This window comes from Camellia sinensis, chromosome 6 (assembly GCF_055761805.1).
Source record: "Camellia sinensis isolate YWXY chromosome 6, ASM5576180v1, whole genome shotgun sequence".
Lineage (NCBI taxonomy): Eukaryota > Viridiplantae > Streptophyta > Magnoliopsida > Ericales > Theaceae > Camellia > Camellia sinensis.
Window position 1 is genome coordinate 129,432,546 of NC_138966.1, and position 17,064 is coordinate 129,449,609.

Consider the following 17,064-nt stretch of genomic DNA (forward strand, 5'->3'; position numbering starts at 1 on the left):
TATTGTATATCCACCCATTTTGGGAATATACAATCCAATTATATATTATATCCTCCATATAAAAAAAAATTACAGACACAGGATATATGAGGCTCATAGTAAATAATCTACAATCCAGCCTTCTATATTAAGGACATAAAGTCAGATATGTTGGATATCTATCACCTCATGTGAGGGTGATCTTTTCTCCATGTGTTCCATGTGAAGCCAACGCATAAGACAACCTGGCCATGTGCAAGGCCAGCCTCTCCACCTCTATCTTAATGTGTATAAATGGAGAGGGTGAGAGGAGAGTTAATTGGGAGAGAGCAAACAAGAGTGAGTGAGAGATGTGAGGCGGAGAGATTGTCTCTCTCGGTGTGAGCGAGGGAGACGGGTGAGTGGGTGAGTGAGGAGAGTGTGAGCTCCTCCTCTATTGTAATCTTTTTGTAATCTCTCCATTGTTATAGTAATAATTGGCTACTCTCCCGTGGACGTAGGCATTAAGGCCGAACCACGTTAAATATGGTGTCTCCTTGATTGTGGGTGTGTTTTTCTGCTTGGTATAATTTCTGGAAGGTCTTGGCCAGGATCCCCAATCCCCAACAAGTGGCATCAAAGACTCGTCGGTCGTTTTCGGAACAAAAATAGTGTGTTGTTCGAAACTGCCCAGAAATCAAGTTGCTCGAAATCAGGTTTTGAGCATACCAGGACCAAGGACTCGACGAGAGGAGTTCAAAAATGCAAAGCAAAACCCCAGAGGACATCGGACGTGCCCTCACGCGCCTTCTGAAGATGGAGCTTGAGTTCCAGTCTCAGCATGCGCCACCACGCGCCGTGTACTCAGTCGGCGCGTTTGTCTTGTCGCGTGCACGTGCCACACGTGCGGCAGAGGAAGAAGACGAGACGCGTGGCACTACGTCGTTGCCACGTCATGGACACGTGGCACGACGTCAGCCAAGGACAGCCACGTATCTGCCACATCATCAGACCAGTCAGCGCCACGTCATCTGACATATCAGCATAGTGAAAAGTGATCCAATACAACGCAGCTAAGGTGCAGCCGCAGATTTGAGGCGTCCAAAATATTTTGGCTTGATCTAAGTCATCCGGAGTCCATTTCTGACGATCTAATAGTGTTTTCCAACTGTTTGAAGTATTCCGGACACATTCGTATGGTCGGATTTTGGAATCAGAATTTTTGTAAAAAGAAAGAAGATTAAAGTGGTAGATGGCGTCAGGTGCAATGGACGGAATATTCTGTTGGAACACGAAATATTTCCTAAACTTCTAAAAATTGCAATTTGGCTCAGAATTTTCAAAAAATTATGGTGTGGCCCAACTTTTGCAGATGTTTTTGTAATAACTCTGACCTCCGATTAATGTTAAACCATGATTAATTATGCCTAACAGTAATTTAGAAGGAATCCAGAATTAAATTGCATATGTATTGCATTATCTTAGTGTTTTTATTTGTTTGCCATAAAATGATCTGTTCATGTTTTATGTTTTAAACTGCAAATTGAAGGCTTTATCGGCGGCCGAATCCGAAACTGATTAGTGTTTTGTGTTAATTAGAATTAATGTGATTTTATGATAAATTTAGTTGAAATTTGATTTGGTATGATTAAATTGGATTAAATAAGCTAAATTACATTAGTTAGACTTATCTACCATTTTGCCATTAGTGGGCCACTTCATGAAACATTTGGAGACTTGATCTATCATCCATTTCTTGACCAAAACCGTGGGTGAGAGAGCTAGAGATAAGAGAAACTTTGGTTTCAACAAAATTCCTTGGAGAATTGGAAGAATTGAAGAGTAGTTTGCAAATTTGAGCTCCTAGACTTGGAATTCAAGACTTAAGGTAGGAGATTTCCTTTTCAATTGTGAATTTAAGATTAATTCTTGCATGGTTCATGGAAGATTAGAGTTTAAAGTCTAGAATTGGTTTTAAGAGTTGGATTTGAGAGTGAATTCATGCATGCATGCACATATTCTTGGATTTTGGAGTTGTTCTTCATGAATTTCCACATGCATGTCCACATTTTTGTTATAGTCCATGGATTCATCCTATTCTTGAGCTTAATCTTGTTTTGGAGCATTAGAAGTCATGAGAATTCATGTATGTTACATTTAAGTTATGTTCTTGATATTTTATTTGAAATTGTGTTTAATTGACTCACCTTTGGGCTTTGATTTTATAAATTGATCTTTGAAACATCTTATACTATGAGTTTACAAGTGTTTTCCAAAAAATGAGCCCAAGAGGTCAAGTTTTGGGGTGTTGAATGCTTGATTTGAGCTTGGGAGGCAAATCTAGAAATTTCAGAATTTGGCTTCCTTGCTCGAGTGAAGGATTCCACACTCGAGCGACCATCGTTTGGTCAAAGATTCGCTCGAGCGAAAGAATGGTGGCTCGAGCGTAAATTGCAAGCTCTCGAGTTTTTGGTGCATGCAGACGCACGCTCGAGTGACGAGACCTACGCTCGAGCGAAGAGTTGTGTCTCACGCTCGAGTAAGCATCGAGCAGGCGTCGAGCGTAAAATTTCAACAACCAGTACTTTTGCATTTTTACAGACCGCTCGAGCGAAGGAGTCTACGCTTGAGCGACCCCTCTGTTTTGACAAGCTCGCTCGAGCGAGACCCCTGTTTTCAGCAAGTTTTGAAAAATATTTTCCAAGGCATCTTTGCATCCTCATTCTATCCTAGGTATTCCTAGACCATGTTTAAGGCTCTATAGTGAGGAATTAAGGTTAGAAACACACTAAGAACCAACGACGTAAGTTTTGTGCAATTAGAATGTGTGTTTCAAGTGTGTGTCCGTTATGTGTTATGTAGGTCACGTGCCGCATATCGTGTGATCAATCTGCTCCGTCTGTCTGTTTTAAGGCCAACTGTGAGTAATAATTTAGTAAAGCTATGTTCAAACTGTATCTACTTTCTGTGTGATAAAACAAGATCTGTTTTCCGAAGTGATATGTTCTGTACAATGAATGATTGTTCAATTTCTGATATGTATTCGTGACATCCTTAGCATCATGGGATATCTGTTAGCTGTTACCCGGTATCAGAGGTTCCTTTATGGAACTTATTTCTGTCTACACTCTGTTACCCGTACCGAAGACCCTGTCACGGGGGCTCAGCTTCTGTTCTGTTCTATTACCCGAATCCGGAGGTTCCTTTATGGAACTGGTTATTCGTAACCTCACGTGTATACGTTCTGTTATGTTCTGTTCTGTTAGTGCTAATGGATGTATCATGTAAACTTAATCATGACTTATGCTTTCTGTCTGTATATGATCTGGACAAATGATGAATTTGAAATAAATCTGAATTATGATTTCTGAATCTGTACAAACTCATTCATTGAAACCTTTTACTCTATTATTATTCACTGGGCTTTCGCTCACAGTTTATATTATGTATGTAGATGAGCCAGCACATGACCAGGGCCAGAGTTGACGGCCTTCTATTTTATTTTTGTCAGCCAACTGTTGTGTCTCTCGAGGAGGGTCCGAACGAAGCCTAAAGCCATGGTTGTTTCTTTTGTGTTCATGCTAGTCTTGTAAAGTTAGGTCTTGGGATGTACATTCTGTAAATACCTTGTAAATATTGTGTATCTGGACTGGCATGTTTATGTATATATAAATAAGTCTTGAAATGTTCTGTCCCATGTACGTTATCACAGCTCATTGGACCTTCTCTATTTTGCATTATTGCTTCCGCAGCCCCTTATTATTTGCTAATCTGTTTAGAGGCCTTTGGTAATCTACGAATTACTGGCCGGTTACGGTGCTAAACCTACAGGGGCGGGTTTGGGTCGTGACAGTTTTTCAGTGAGGTCCCCAAAAATGCAGCGAAGGTTGGTCCTAGCTAAATGGACCGTTCCGGACACAACCGCGAGGTCAGAATAACGAAATTCTTAACGATTTTTAAAGATTGTCAAAACATGGGAGTTTATCATTTTCAATAGTCGAAGGACGGTTGCCAGATATTGTGGAACGTTACGGATTCACTGAAGAGGTTAGAATGGACAGATTCTGACCAAATTGAACAACCAGATACAGATTGAGATAGATCATTAAAGACCAAAAGAGATCATGCTTGATCAAATGGCAAATCGAAGGAGATCAGGCTTGGTCAGGAGCGCGATAAGAGGATTGTAGAAATGATTATCTCTGAAGTTCATCGGAAGATCTGGTTCGATCAGAGGAGAAGACCATTCGTCGACGGGTGGATGATTTGGCAACCAGTTCAGTCTTAGGGAAATGCTATGGCTGTTGGAACTACTGTATACGAGTATGTACTGGTGGTATGTGGACGTGTAGAATAATAGTTGCAGAGAAGAATATTAAGCACAAGCATAGAGGTACAAAAGCACAAGTGGGCACGCAAGAGTGCCGTACAAGGTACAGATGTACAGTGCAGAGAAGACGCGGGTAGAGTGTGCAGCAGCAGGTTGTTGAAAGTTCATAGGAACTTCCAGACAGAGAAATTGAGACGGATAAAACGCAAGAGTGCGCGCCAAAAAGTGATAAGTCTCCTTTCTCTATGGTGGTTTCTTTAGTTCCATGGCAACGGAGGATAGAGTTGATGCGGATCTCTCAGGCGAGCTCGACGCAGGGAGACCAGAAGCCATGGGTGCGAGCACTATGCAAGGAATTGCATAGCTGACAATGCTATAACAGATAGAGCTACTGTCAACCATCAATCTACTGGACATCAAATTAGAGATTTCAAAGGCACAAACGACGAGCGTATGGAAACGCTAGGAGGTTGTTCAGAAGTGCAAAGGTCAAAGGCTGATAGTTTAGAGAAAGAGCTTCGAGCAAAGAAAACTGAGGACGTTGATGGGATAAACGACGAGTTTTCTATTGCTCCAATGACTGGTCCTACGAGGTAATGCATGATAGTCAAGGGCATCCTAGCAGGGGGTGCAGGACATCCAATCAGGGGGTCTCAGATATCTTGGTTACGCAAGTTCAAACATAGCAAGTGAAGACATTCGAGACAGGAAGTGTGGAAGAGATCTGCGGGAGATAGGAGCAGAGGCTTTCTCCAAATCAGAGAGTGGTGTGAGTTGAGTTGAGGATATAGGATTCCCTCCTCCTCTTGTATCTCTGGTGTATTATCTCTAGCTTCAGGGGATGCAGGCATCTCAGTGAAGAGATGGGAACTATGTTGAATTCTGGGCGTGACAAGATTAGCAGCAATGTGTGTTATGGATCACCTCACATGGGTTGAAGGGGTGATTTGTTGGATATCTATCACCCCATGTAAGGGTGATCTCTTCTCCATGTGCTCCATGTGAAGCCAACGCACAAGACAAGCTGGCCATGTGCAAGGCCAGCCTCTCCACCTCCATCTTATTGTGTATAAATGGAGAGGGTGATAGAAGAGTTAATTGAGAGAGAGCAAACAAGAGTGAGTGAGAGATGTGAGGCGGAGAGACCGTCTCTCTCGGTGTGAGCAAGGGAGACGGGTGAGTGGGTGAGTGAGGAGAGTGTGAGCTCCTCCTCTATTGTAATCTTTCTGTAATCTCTCAATTATTATAGTGATAACCGGCTACTCTCCAGTGGACGTAGGCATTGAGGCCGAATCACGTTAAATATGGTGTCTTCTTGATTGCGGGTGTGTTTTTCTGCTTGGAATAATTTTTGGAAGGTCTTGGGCAGGATCCCCGATCCCCAACAAGATAGATCCTGTAGGATTAGGGATCCTCTGTGACTAAAGTCACAATAGCCTGTTATGCCACAGTGTGGGCTTTTCCTAAGTTTTTTTTCCGTTAATTTGAATTATTTGTATTGTACAGTTTGTCAAAGTATATCATTTATATAAAAAAATTAAGTTAATTAAAATTTTTTAATCCTATAATCATTTTCTAATTATTTTAAATAAATTATTAAGATCATGCTAATTTTTTATTTCTTAAAAAATAAATATATTTTGTTGCAAAATTATAAATGTTTGATCAATTTAATTTTTTTCATAATTTACTCAATAAACTTTAAAATATAAACATTCAAATTATGGAAAAAGATTGGAAAAATTACTTGTAGATGGGTATTGAAAAAAAAAATTACAAATACATGAATGATAAGATACAAATAAAAATTATAGAGACATAACTCTCACTGACACTCTTCCCTATATTGATAAAAAAAAATTTCTTAAATCCCTCAAAAAGATTCCAAAAAAGCACTGACTGAGACACGACAACAACATAAGGATTCTTCGGTCCTATAAAGAAAAAAAAAATTCAAAACGATGTAGTTTTAGAGGACGGTAGGGAGACGCGACAGGAAAGTCCATTGCGGCCGAGGATCCCGACTTGGTGTTGTGTGCTACAATGATTGGTGACTCAGAAATTTGTATCTCAAATGCATCTACGTAATGTTAAAAAAAATAAATAAAAAATAACATAAATAATATATTTTTTTAATTTAGGAGTTCTAAAAGAATATTAATAATGTAAAAAATTAAAAAAAATTAAAATCAAAATATTACATCACATCACATAAAATTTAGAAACCAATTAAAATTAGTAAAACTGTTAATTTAAAACCCCCAATTTTTTCTCAATAAATAAATAATGCATCTACGTCAATTCCTCGTCGTTAGACCAACATTGGTCCTATTGCCGTACTTCAAAATCTTTTATAAGAGGCCATCCAAAAGCACGGAGACTTATCAGCTCTTTGTAGTTTAGAGACTCTTAGAGAGAGTGTTTTGTTGTATACAAAGAGTAACAAATATGGAAAATGGTAAACACCCTTCGCCTCTCCAACTCCAACTCCAACTCCAACTCCAACTCCAACTCCAACAACAACAACTACCCCAACCACCGCATCAAGCGCATCTGTGGAAGGTGGTGGTGGTGGCCTCAATAGGAGCCAGGGTTCAGTTCAGTTGGACTTTGCAATTCTCTCTCCTCACACCATACGTCCAGCTTCTAGGCATCCCACACAAATGGGCATCCTACATATGGCTCTGCGGCCCCATCTCCGGCCTTGTGGTGCAACCTCTCGCCGGCTTCTACAGCGACTGCTGCTCCTCCAAATTTGGCTGCCGCCACCCATTCATTGCAGCTACCACCGCTCTCGTCACGCTCTCCGTCATCCTCATCGGCTTCGTCGCCGACCTCGGCCACCTCTCTGGTGACCGCCTTGATTCCGGGGCCGCCAAGCCCCGTGCCATCACCATCTTTGTGGTTGGATTCTAGATCCTGGACGTCGGCAACAACCTCCTCATGGACCCTTGTCGTGCCTTCCTTGCCGACCTCTCCGACGGCGACCAGCGCAAAACTCGAAAAGCCAGCGCATTCTTCGCCTTTTTCACCGTCGTTGGCCAGGTCCTCGGTTACGCCGCCGGATCGTACTCGAAGCCCTACCGCCTCCTCCTCTTCACCTCAACACAGGCCTGTAATGTGTACTGTGCTATACGGGAAAGAAATAAACCTTCTCGTATAATCCTGTTGATCAAGTCTACACTCCTCCGTACGACGTCGCTTTACTCCCTGAAAACACAAACGTGAGCTAGCCGGCGGGTGTGTGCCGGATACCTCTCCGATGCCTAAGTTAGCAAAATAGACAAATAGACAAAATCTCTGTGTATTCAAGAATCAAAGTTGTGTTACCTCTCCATAGGTGATGTTATGAGCTTTTATAGGTTCCGTGTGACACAATCCTAGTAGGATTCTTACTCCTCCATGTAGAGTCTTCCTAGGAATCACATTCTTGAAAGATAATGCTTATCCCTTAACACCCCCCTCACTGCTTAAACCAAGTGAGATGGTTTTTCCACGGTTGGATGTCAATACGACCGCGATAACATGGCTACGCTAAAGCCGCAGACTAGACCGAGCTCCAACTAGGTAGGTTCTTCCTTTCACTGCGCGTGTACCTCGACTGACATTCCAACTGGGTTGTCTGAAACCGTGCTATCCACAATGAGCTTGGACCGAGCTAACCAATAGCAAGGTTCTAAGGAAAGCTCAACATACTTCGGCCCTAACATAGTACGACCGAGCTAACTATTACCGCGCCAACCATGGCCACCGAGCTAACCACCAAGCTCCTTCGGACCGGACTAACCACAAGGCCCTTTTACTCGGCCCTTCTCACCGTGGCCCACAGAATGGCCCATTACCTAGTTCGGCTCAATTTATATATAAATTACCCACTCAATTGCCCCTTAATTCCATCTGCGTAGCATGATAGGGATTACCTGCTACCTGCCGAGCTAAGAAAATCTTCAGCCTTCCAACCGAGCTAAACCCATACCGTGCTATCAATTAGTCTGTTCAAAATGCCTTTTCAGCCGCTGTTACTGAATCGGTTTATATTCCCTGGACATGTGGCAAAATCTTATTGGTTCATCATAGCTGTCACGCCGCCCTCGTACCTCGTGAATTTTGAATAGTCCCGCCTTTTTTCCTTCAATTTTTACAAAACAAATCTTTATACTAAAAACCGTTTCACTTGCACTTTTTCATCTTCTCTTTTTCTTGCTCGAACCTCCATTGCTGCCACTCTTGCACCTGCGAAGCTTGCATTTTTGACATCTCCTTCGCAGTTTCAGAACCACATCCTTCCTTCTTCAATCTGTAAGTAACTTAATCCCTTTTTGCTTTCTGTTTGAATAGTTTACATGTACTATATGTGCTTTCCCACAACACTTTTTTTAAAATAATTTTTCTCTAAAACGAGTAAGAACAACTTGAATGATACCCACCACTTGAATGATACCCACCACTACTGATTTTGTGAGAAAACTGAACTGTGACGTCTTAGATTTGAAATCATACTCCAACCGGACTAGGAAGTAGTTTGTAACAGGTGCATACCTTAGCAAAACTGAACAACCGAGCTAAGATTTCATGAACACTTGCTGTTTCAAGTAGGTCTAAGAACCTTTTGCTTTACTTAGCCGAGCTAGCGAATTAGATTAGGTTTGCACAATGCCGCACTAGAAAGCCTCAACCATCGACCAAGCCTAATATTAGGAAACCCGCTCCCTTAGTCCAAACCGAACTAAGATTGCTGCCCCAATGGCTCGACCGAGCTAAAGCCCTTTGCTTAAACCAAGCTAAGTCCATGTAACCGAGCTAGGACTTTATTTATCTTGCCTATATTTCTTGTAGCACGGTTCCACGATCTGTGCTTAATACCGTTCTTTTTTACTTTGCAAACTCTGACTAGGTTGGCCAGGCACTCCTCTGATTGCTCAACCGAGCTACTAGGCGCCTTTTCTTGACCGAGCTAATCCTTCAGCTAATTTATTGATAATTTAACAATCAATGGGTAAATATAGGTTTTTAGTAAACTCACCAGAGGCCATAGCCGAATTCCGTAAGGACTACCAAATTTCGGATGATGTCCACCTTTCACTAGCCGAACTAGACACCATTCCCCGGGGAAAACAAGGCTTTGTCCCTTTTAATGTTATTTCCATCGTAGAGTGTGGTCTGCGATTCCCTGTACAACCCCTTCTTTATGAATTTCTTAGACAAACCAAGCTCTGCCCTACCCAATTTTCCACCAATTCTTATCGTATAATAAACGGCATTGCCGAGCTAAACCGCCGGGTTGGCCTTAATCTCGGTCTAGCCGAGCTCTTCCATCAATACTCCATAAGATCGGCCGAAGATGGCTGGGTTTACTATTTAAGAATAAGGCGCCGGCGTGAAAAAATAATAAAGGATACCCCGGATAAAAATGTGAATGATGATGATTTCTTCTGGGTATCTGAGAACTTTAAGGACCATCAAGCCCAGATTCCTGGTCACAGAATAAATTGGGACAAGGGTGTAGCAGGTAGGGTTACCTCGGCTTTATTGCATGCTTTTCTTTACCTTGGTTTTCACTTTATGAACCGAATTAACTGTTGTCTTCCTTCATACAGATTTGAACTTTCTTAAGTCCCAATACAGCTACCCCAACTTGAATGTTCTTAGAGTCGCACTCCGCTATCCAAACAGAGGCTGGGCCGAGCTACTGAATTTCGAACTGACCTACCGATATAGCGGCCACAGGAAGACTAGAGTGACCGATTTCCTCCTTGAACCTTCGCCAGAGCCAGATCCATCCTTGCCCCAAATCAATCTCATCCCACTAACTGCCGAACAAGAAATGGCCAAGAAAAGAGCAGTGAGGGCCCTTCTAACCGAAACAAACCAGGCTGAGATACCACCAACAAGTCAACCACAAGAGACCGTGGTGGCCTTACTAACCGCTCAGCCCTCATCATCTCGTCTAAGCAAGTGTGCTCGGACTTCCACAACCGAGCCACGCCTTGTTGATGAAGAAGATACCATCCCTCCACCAAGCCCTTCACCGAGCCCACAACAGGAGCGCTCTGACCGAGCTAGCTCTTCTAAGTGGGCTCCAAAGATCACTTTTCAGAACAGTGCTATACGGGACACTGATTTAGTGGTTACTGAAAAGGACCACCTAATGGCATTCAATCTGGCCAAGAGCGTTTGCCTTCCACCTGACATGGAGCACCACGACCACCTAACCGAGCTAAAGGCCCTTCGCTCGTCCACAAAATCCATGGTGCTGGTAAGTAGCTCATTTGCTTGTCTTTCAAATTCTTACAACTTTCTGCTCGGTCGTACTTAAAAAGTTTCTTTCCATCCTTTTATAGGCCATACAGAAGAACCATATCGCTCACAAGCGAGTGTTGGAACTTCGGAAAACAACAAGGCAGGCTATGACAGAGGTAACTGAAAAAACTGCCGAGCTAGAAGAGGCCAGGAAGTAGATAGCCGAGCTACGAACCGAGAATGGTCGTCTGACCGGTCTTGTTAGCTCGGCTGAGGCGGACAAACAAAAGGCTACAGCCGTGATAAAAGAAAAATATTTGCATGAGCTGGCCAAGCTTGAAGGGAAAAAGAATGCCGAAATAACCAAACTTGAGAAGAAGCTGGAGGATGCGGAGAACCGCGGTTTCAAAGTGGCGAAGCCTTGTACATCAAGCAGTGCGAGACTGCGAAGGATCTGTTCTTCAAATGCGGGTGGAGGGGGGCTGTGGCGCAGCTCGGTCATGGACCTGAGACCGAGGTCTTCAATCTTCCTCCATATTTCATACCAAGCTCTATGACGGAGTATGCTGCTGCCATTCAGCAAAAATTTCTAGAGGATGAGGATGAGGCTCTAGAAGACAACACTTAGCCCGGTCGCCAGTCTACCTCCCCCACTCCAGAGGTCTCCATCCCACATTTGCCTACTGATGCGGTGCTTTCAATCGAGCCTAACCAAGGGGTGCTTGCCACAACCGAGCTACCCCTGGGTGAAGACCGGATTGTTCTTGATGCTGACTTAGATGATCTTTTTGCTTGATTCTGTACTTGTCTTCTTTTTGCTTTTGGAAAAAAAAAATGTAACCAGGCTGAGGCCCCTCCTTTGTACTTGATTTGAATCTTCAATGAAAGCTTCTTTTGTTTTTCAACTGTTATCTCAGTTTACATTCATGCATATGTTTTTCTTTCTAACTGTAGTCAGAATGAAGTATAGCAGTTTCCAGCCGAGATACTTATCTCGGTCTTAATCTAGATACCTCTTACCATGCCAGCCAACCTCTTTAGCCTAGGTCTTTACTTTGGCTGAAGATTTATAACAAGCCTCGCTCCTTACCTCGGTTGAAGAGTAACAAAAGTTGGTTTATTTAGCCAATCATTCTTTCAGCCTTGCTCTTTATCTCGGCCGAGGAGTAACAAAAGTTGGTTTATCCAGCCAATCATTCTTTCAGCCTTGCTCCTTACCTCGGCTGAGGAGTGCTAAGTGTTGATTTTTCCAGACAACCATTCTTCAGCCTTGATCCTCAGCTTGGTTGAAGAATAATAAGTGTTGGTTATTCTAGCCAACCTCTAAGTTGGTTATTCCTGCCAACTTAGAGTAAGGTGCTTGGTTATTCTGACCAAGCGTCCTGCAACCTAGATCCTTATCCTGGGCTTAGGAGGGGCGTTGGTTATTCCAGCCAACCTTTAAGTTGGTTATTCCTGCCAACTCAGAGTAAAGTGTTTGGTTATTCCGACCAAACGTCTTGTAGCCTGGGTCCTTATCCTGGACTTAGGAGGGGTGTTGGTTATTTCAGCCAACCTTTAAGTTGGTTATTCCTATCAACTCAAAGTAAAGTGTTTGCTTATTCCGACCAAACGTCTTGCAGCCTGGATCCTTATCATGGGCTTAGGAGGGGTGCAAAGTTGGTTATTCTGGCCAGCTATGCTTACAATGCCCCTAACTTACTAAAACAATCTTTTACAGAATGAAACAACTATGCTGAAAATGAGCTATTTGTTTTATTGAGAAAGAAAAAAAAATTATAAATACTTAGAGGAAAAGCTAAAAATAAAATAGTTTGAGATTGGCAGTGTTCCATGGCCTGGGAATGGCTTTGCTGTCCTCATCTTCCAAGTGGTATGCCCATTTTCTTGCTAATCCGACCACTTTGTAAGGTCCTTCCCAATTGGGCCCCAACTTGCCATCTCTGGGTATCACGGTGTTTCCCATTACTTTGCGCAGTACCCAATCTCCAATCTTGAATTGCCTTGGATGCACTGTCATGTTATACTTTATGGATAACTCTTGCTGGTATGAAGCAATATGAACCGGTGCTCTTTCTCTTTTTTCTTCTGCAAGGTCGAGCTCCAATGCTATGGCTTCTCTATTTAAGTCTGGATCAAAATTTTTGCTTCTGATGGTGGGGAGGCCAACTTCCAGTGGTATTACTGCTTCCATGCCATAGGCCAAGGAAAATGGTGTTTCGCTAGTTGATCGTCGTGGTGTGGTTCGGTAAGCCCATAAAACATGGGGGAGCTCCTCCGCCCACTTGCCTTTTGCTTTCTTTAATCTTTTCTTTAGTCCATCCAAGACGACTTTCTTTGATGCTTCCGCCTGGCCATTCGCTTGGGGGTATGCTGGTGTAGAATTGTAGAACTCTATCTTGTATTCTTCACAGAAGCCTCTGAAAATTTTACCGTCAAATTGAGTGCTGTTGTCAGATATCAGAGCTTTCGGTATGCCAAACCGAGTGATAAAATATTGCCAGACGAACTTCTTTACATCTTTCTCTTTTATTGATGCTAGTGCTTCTGCCTCCACCCACTTTGTGAAGTATCTGTTGCTGCGAGAAAGAACTTTTTGTTGCCGGGTGCCGTTGGAAGTGGTCCTACTATGTCCAAGCCCCACATTGCAAAGGGCCATGGACTAGTTAAAGGTAGAAGCTCTCTGGCTGGTTGATGTATTTGGTGTGCAAACTTCTGGCATTTCTCGCACTTCTTGACATACTTCTCAGAATCTACTTGCATGTATGGCCACCAATATCCTTGCGAAATGGCTCTGTAAGCTAATGATCTTCCTCCTTGGTGGCTTCCGCATACGCCTGCGTGTATCTCGAACAAGAACGCTTCAACTTTGCGGGGATAGACACACTTTAGGTAAGGTCCTGTGAAGGATTTCTTGTATAAGGCCATTGATGGGGAGAGCCAAAATCGCTGCGACTTTGCTCTTATTTTGTTGGCCTCTTTCTTCTCTTTCGGTAGGACGCTATCTTTTAAGAATGCTATGATGGGATCCATCCATGAAGGGCCTAGTTTGGCGCAACATACTTCTTCTACTTCAGGTTCTTCAATGCTTGGTCTTGGTAAGTAGTCAATCAGTAACGGATGTGGAACGGATGTATCTGCCATTGAAGCAAAGCCTACTAGTTCGTCCACCCTACTATTTTCTTCCCTGCCGATCTGCTCTATCTGTACTACTTCAAATTTCTTGATCTCTTTTCTGACTAACTCTTGGTACTTAGCCATCTTCTCGTCCTTTGCCTCGTAGTCACCTGAAATTTGGTTTACCACCAGCTGTGAGTCACTGTAAACCATTAGCTCGGTGCCTTTTATGTAGGATGCTAATTTTAAGTTCGCCAGAAGTGCTTCATATTTTGTTTCGTTGTTCGATGCTGGGAAGCCAAGGTTGACTGCTTGCTCCATCACTAGGCCATCTGGTGAGATGAGGACTATGCCTAGTCCTGCACCGTGCCTGTTGGACGCTCCATCCACGAAGAGCTTCCATATCTCTCCAACGAACAGTTTCCAGCAAGTGGAGGGATCGGATGATGCCTTGGGATCAAGAGTGTTGTTGGTGCTTTCTTTGAGGTCCATGCTTGCTGTTTGCCCCTCGCTATCTAATTGTACCAAGTCGTTATTTGTTGGTGAGTCTTGGTTTGGTATAGCGTGGTTTGCTTCTTCCTCCCTTACTTTACTCTGGTCTGCCTTAGGGTCTAACTGGGTATCCTGCACCAAGGGTTGCGCTATTCCGGCGTCAACTTCTGTAACAACCCTCGTACTGTTTACTGATTTATGACCGATTGATTACCGTTAATCACCGATTACTGTTAAACGAAGCTGATAATGACTGATAACTAACTGATAATCGAACTGAATGAAATACTGAACCGACTGACTGAAGTTGAAACTGAATTGACTGAGTATATGTTAGTTAATTGCATTCTATCTGTTTGATTGTCTGATTATCTGTTCATGTTTATATGTTTAAACTGCTATTTGAAGGCCTTATCGGCGGCCGAACTAGAAACCGATTGATGTTACGTGACCCTCATATTTAATGTGATTTTATGGTATAAGTATCTGAAAATTGATTAGGTATGATTAAATTAGATTAAAATAAGCCAATTGAAGAGTTGGACTTAATTACCGTTTTGCCATTGAGTGGGCCACTATCTCACACACATACTTGAGCCAAGAACAACATTTCCTCAGCCATTTTCCTTCTCATTGCCGACCAAGAGGGAAGAGAGGAGAGAGAGTGAGAGGAATTGAATTCTACCTTGGGTTTTGCTTGGAGAATTGAAGGAATTGAAGTATAGATTGCATATTTGAGCTCCTAGTCTTCTAATTCAAGCTCTAGGTAAGGATCTTATCTTCTTATTGATGCTATTGAACTAGTTCTTGCATGGTTCATGCTTCATTGTAGAACTAAGTCATGTTTTGGGTCATTAATGGTGAATTGAAGCTCATTTCTTGCATGCATGGTTGAATTAATGAGTTTTGAGTTGAATTCATGGTAAATGGTTACATGCATGTCCATGTTGTAAGAGTAGACCATGTTTTCATCTTGTTTTGAAAAGAATGAGCTCATTTGAACAAGCTTTGAAGCTTTGATTTGGTTTAAATCCTTGCATGTTTGCATGTTCTTCATATTCTTGAAAATGGGTTTGAATATGGTTCTAATTGACTCACCTTTGGGGCTTGAATTCATAAATTGAGCTTTGAAACTTGTTATACATTGAATTTAATGATGTTTTCCAGAATTTGGGCCCAAGAGGTCGAGTTTGGAGTGGTTGAATGCTTGGTTTGAGCTTGGGAGGCAAATCTGGAAATTCCAGATTTGGCTTCCTCGCTCGAGCGAAGGATTCCCCGCTCGAGCGAGCACCTTTGTCCAGGGCTCCGCTCGAGCGACCATCGAGCGACCATCGCGCGTAAAATTTCAGCATCCAGTACTTTTACTGTTTTGCAGACCGCTCGAGCGAAGGATTCCTCGCTCGAGCGAAGCCTTTGATTTTGGACTTACGCTCGAGCGTAGAAAGTCTCGCTCGAGCGAGGCTCCTATTTTCAGCAAACTTTGCGAAATGTTTTCTAAGTGTATTTTTGCATCCTCATCCCATCCTAGGCATTCTTAGGCCTAGTTTAAGGCACCTTGATGAGGATATCATTGTAGAACACACCAAGGCAAATTAGGGATTAAGTTATGAGATTTCCCAACTGTGTAGCTTAGTGTGTGTTCAATCTGTTAACTGTGTAGGGTTGGCGACTAGGGAGACACGCTCTAGCATACTGTAGCCCAGAACTCTGTGAGTAACAATTGTGTAAAGATATGTTCAACTGATTATCTTCTGGATACTGAACTGAACTGTTTACTGAACTGGTATTATTTACTGAATGAATGTATGTCCTTTATTTCTGAACTGTACTGTGGCATCCTTAGTATCTACGGTTTACTGTTACTGTTACTGTCACAGAGATCTCTGTCGGTTTCCTTGTGGAACCACTACTGTTTACTGACTGATGGCCATCATTACTGTTCGGTCTTTTAAGACCTACTGTTACTGTTATGCTAATGGATGTACCACATATGACTGTTTACTGTACTGAACAACTGAATGACTGATTGAAATGAACTGTTTTCATACTGTAAGGACATTCATTCTTAACCTCTTTACATATTGTGTTATTCACTGGGCTTTGGCTCACTGCTCATATATATATGTAGGTGTACAGGCACCAGATCGGAGCTAGGAGCGTCAGGGTAACTCCAGTTTTGTCAAGCCAGCCTATGTGCCTCACTGCGAGGTTCCGAGCCCACCTGTTAAGGCTTAGGGGTGTTTTAGAATTTCCCCTTTTTTTGTACTGTTTCACTGTTTTGTATAGACTGACTGTTTACTGTACTGTTATACAGGGATTAGGTCCCTGTACTGTGTGACTGTTAATTTTGTATACTGTGTTGTACAGACGGAATGTTTTCTGTACTGTTATGTGGGGTTGAGTCCCTAGTTAAGTGGATGTGAATATTGTGTATACTGTTCTGTACTGTTTTTGTATAATGTATGAAAAGCCTTTTTGCATACAGACTGTCACAGCTCAATGGACACTATTTATTTACTGTATTGGCTTCCGCCAGGCCCTGTACTCTGTTTCACTGTATTACTGTTCAGCAGGCCTTTGGTAATCTCGGATTACTGGCCGGTTACGGTGCTAAACCCATAGGGCCGGGTTTGGGTCGTGACAACTTCTAACCCTAGTTTGGTAGTATCAGTCAGGTCGACTGGGCAGATATGATGACTTCCTGGGGTGAATTCTGCGACAAAGTCTGCCAAGGCTTGGGCTTTTATGGCGGTTCTGGGTTGGAACTTGATGTCGAACTGTCCCAACTCGACTGCCCACTTCAAGACTTGTCCAGAAAAGTTTGCCCTCTCAAACAGAGCTTTTAATGGAAAAGCTATGAGGATGATTATTGTGTGGGCATGGAAGTAATGCAACAATTTCTTTGACGCCATCATCAAGGCTAAGGC

The 17,064-nt window shown here is 42.7% G+C and overlaps 1 pseudogene; it reads left to right on the plus strand.

Annotated features, from left to right (window-relative positions):
* Positions 1-6,736: 6,736 nt before the first annotated feature.
* The window catches only part of LOC114281429 (sucrose transport protein-like), a 31,588-nt pseudogene continuing 21,260 nt past the window's right edge, over positions 6,737-17,064 (plus strand).